The sequence below is a fragment of the Chiloscyllium plagiosum genome, unplaced genomic scaffold (genome assembly GCF_037043375.1).
Source record: "Chiloscyllium plagiosum isolate Xiang-an unplaced genomic scaffold, Cpla_swu_hap1 HiC_scaffold_46, whole genome shotgun sequence".
Taxonomy (NCBI): Eukaryota; Metazoa; Chordata; class Chondrichthyes; order Orectolobiformes; family Hemiscylliidae; genus Chiloscyllium; species Chiloscyllium plagiosum.
The window spans coordinates 9,420,997-9,424,878 of record NW_028270184.1 but is presented as its reverse complement, the minus strand read 5'-3'; positions in this window follow the sequence as shown (position 1 = coordinate 9,424,878).

Below are 3,882 nucleotides of genomic sequence, written 5' to 3'. Positions count from 1 at the left end.
CCGCACTGTCGGAGGGTCAGTACTGAGGGAGTGCTGCAGTGTCGGAGGGTCAGTACTAAGGGTGGGCTGCACTGTTGGAGGGTCAGTACTGGGGGAGTGCCGCACTGTCGGAGGGTCAGTACTGAGGGAGTGCCTCACTGTCGGAGGGTCAGTACTGAGGGAGCGCCGCACTGTCGGAGGGTCAGTACTGAGGGAGTGCCGCACTGTCGGAGGGTCAGTACTGAGGGAGCGCCGCACTGTCCTAGGGTCAGTACTGAGGGAGTGCCGCACTGTCGGAGGGTCAGTACTGAGGTAGCGCCGCACTGTCGGAGGGTCAGTACTGAGGGAGTGCCGCACTGTCGGAGGGTCAGTACTGAGGGAGCGCCGCACTGTCGGAGGGTCAGTACTGAGGGAGTGCCGCACTGTCGGAGGGTCAGTACTGAGGGAGCGCCGCACTGTCGGAGGGTCAGTACTGAGGTAGCGCCGCACTGTCGGAGGGTCAGTACTGAGGGAGTGCTGCACTGTCAGAGGGTTAGTGCTGAGGGAGTGCCGCACTGTCATGGGTCAGTACTGAGGGAGCGCCGCACTGTCGGAGGGTCAATACTGAGGGAGTGCTGCACTATCAGAGGGTCAGTGCTGAGGGAGTGCCGCACTGTCAGAGGGTCAGTACTGAGGGAGCGCCGCACTGTCGGAGGGTCAGTACTGAGGTAGCGCCGCACTGTCGGAGGGTCAGTACTGAGGGAGTGCTGCACTGTCAGAGGGTTAGTGCTGAGGGAGTGCCGCACTGTCTGAGGGTCAGTACTGAGGGAGTGCCACACTGTCATGGGTCAGTACTGAGGGAGCGCCGTACTGCCAGGGGGTCAGTGCTGAGGGAATGCCGCACTGTCGGAGGGTCAGTACTGAGGGAGTGCCACACTGTCATGGGTCAGTACTGAGGGAGCGCCGCACTGTCGGAGGGTCAATACTGAGGGAGCGCCGCACTGTCGGAGGGTCAATACTGAGGGAGTGCCGCACTGTCGGAGGGTCAGTACTGAGGGAATGCTGTACTGTCAGAGGGTCAGTGCTGAGGGAGTGCTACACTGTCAGAGGGTCAGTACTGAGGGAGCGCCGCACTGTCGAAGGGTCAATACTGAGGCAGCGCCGCACTGTCGGTTGGTCAGTACTAAGGCAGCGCCGCACTGTCGGAGGGTCAGTACTGAGGGAGTGCTGCACTATCAGAGGGTCAGTGCTGAGGGAGTGCCGCACTGTCAGAGGGTCAGTACTGAGGGAGTGCTGCACTATCAGAGGGTCAGTGCTGAGGGAGTGCCGCACTGTCAGAGGGTCAGTACTGAGGGAGCGCCGCACTGTCGGAGGGTCAGTACTGAGGTAGCGCCGCACTGTCGGAGGGTCAGTACTGAGGGAGTGCTGCACTGTCAGAGGGTTAGTGCTGAGGGAGTGCCGTACTGCCAGGGGGTCAGTGCTGAGGGAATGCCGCACTGTCGGAGGGTCAGTACTGAGGGAGTGCCACACTGTCATGGGTCAGTACTGAGGGAGCGCCGCACTGTCGGAGGGTCAATACTGAGGGAGCGCCGCACTGTCGGAGGGTCAATACTGAGGGAGTGCTGCACTGTCAGAGGGTCAGTGCTGAGGGAGTGCTGCACTGTCAGAGGGTCAGTGCTGAGGGAGTGCTGCACTGTCAGAGGGTCAGTGCTGTGTGTGCTCTGCTTGCTCTATGATAAGTGGCAGGACCCCTTTCCTACCTTCTAACATTTGGGATATTTGAGCCAATATATCAGTGGCTGTGCGAGTCTCAACGCGAAACCCTGAGGCTGTGAAGCTTGTTGTGTTCATGAAAATCCTACTTGGAGATGAAAGGTTGCTCAAACTGCGTGTTCAGATGGACAAAAACACTCTTCATCATGCCTGCATATCTCAGGGGGTTGGGAATGCCTGCTGACTCACTCTGATCGTCACAGGAAAGAGGAAGATAATCATTGTATCGCAACAAGTTATCAAAGTGCCATCTTTGTCTCGCTGTTTTCTCAACCATTAACAATATGTGCTCTCTGGATATCTCCAATCAAATCAAGATTGCTTGCATAACTGGTTTAGGAAAAACAGGTTCAAAGCAAATTAGGTCACAACAGAAACAGGCAGAGGCCATTCAGCCTCTCACATTCATCCTGTCACCACTGGCATGACAGAGTGCCGCACCGTCGGAGGGTCAGTGCTGAGGGAGTGCCGCACTGTCGGAGGGTCAGTGCTGAGGGAGCACTGCATTGTCGGAGGGTCAGTACTGAGGGAGTGCCGCACTGTCAGAGGGTCAATGCTGAGGGAGTGCCGCACTGTCGGAGGGTCAGTACTGAGGGAGTGCCGTACTGTCGGAGGGTCAGTGCTGAGGGAGTGCCGCACTGTCGGAGGGTCAGTGCTGAGGGAGTGCCGCACTGTCAGAGGGTCAATGCTGAGGGAGTGCCGCACTGTCAGAGGGTCAGTACTGAGGGAGTGCCGCACAGTGGGAGGGTCAGTACTGAGGGAGTGCTGCACTGTCGGAGGGTCAGTGCTGAGGGAGTGCCGCACTGTCAGAGGGTCAGTACTGAGGGAGTGCTGCACTGTCGAATGGGTCAGTATTGAGGGAGTGCCGCACTGTCGGAGGGTCAGTATTAAGGGAGCGCCGCACTGTCAGAGGGTCAGTACTGAGGGAGCGCCGCACTGTCGGAGGGTCAGTACTGAGGGAGTGCCGCACTGTCAGAGGGTCAGTACTGAGGGAGCGCCGCACTGTCGGAGGGTCAATACTGAGGGAGTGCCGCACTGTTAGAGGGTCAGTACTGAGGGAGTGCTGCACTGTCGGAGGGTCAGGACTGAGGGAGTGCCGCACTGTCGGAGGGTCAGTACTGAGGGAGTGCCGCACTGTCGGAGGGTCAGTACTGAGGGAGTGCCGCACTGTCGGAGGGTCAGTACTGAGGGAGTGCCGCACTCTCAGAGGGTCAGTACTGAGGGAGTGCCGCACTGTCGGAGGGTTTGTCCTGAGGGAGTGCCGCACTGTCAGAGGGTTAGTACTGAGGGAGTGCCGCATTGTCGGAGGGTCAGTACTGAGGGAGTGCCGCACTGTCAGAGGGTCAGTACTGAGGGAGTGCCGCACTGTCGGAGGGTTTGTCCTGAGGGAGTGCCGCACTGGCGGAGGGTCAGTACTGATGGAGTGCCGCACTGTCAGAGGGTCAGTACTGAGGGAGTGCCACCCTGTCGGAGGGTCAGGACTGAGGGAGTGCCACCCTGTCGGAGGGTCAGGACTGAGGGAGTGCCACCCTGTCGGAGGGTCAGTGCTGAGGGAGTGCCGCATTGTCGGAGGGTCAGTACTGAGGGAGTGCCGCACTGTCGGTGGGTCAGTGCTGAGGGAGTGCCTCACTGTCAGAGGGTCAGGACTGAGGGAGTGCCGCACTGTCGGAGGGTCAGTACTGAGGGAGTGCAGCACTGTTGGAGGGTCAGTACTGAGGGAGACCCGCACTGTCGGAGGGTCAGTGCTGAGGGAGTGCCGCACTGTCGGAGGGTCAGTGCTGAGGGAGTGCCGCACTGTCGGAGGGTCAGTGCTGAGGGAGTGCCGCACTGTCGGAGGGTCAGTGCTGAGGGAGCACCGCACTGTCAGAGGGTCCTTCGAGTTCAGGTGCACGGTTCTCTGGAAGTGGAGTCCCAGGTAGACAGGGCAGTGAGGAAGGCTTTTGGTACACTGGCCTTCATCAGTCAGGGCCCTGAGGACAGAAGTTGGGACGTTATGATGCAGTTGTACAGGACGTTGGTGAGGCAGGTCAGGCAGCACTTGGAGTATTGTGTTCGGTTTTGGTCCCCGTGCGATAGGAAGGATGTTATTAAACTGGAAAGAGTGCGGAAGGAATTTACAAGGATGTTGGCAGGACTCAAGGGTCTGAGTTA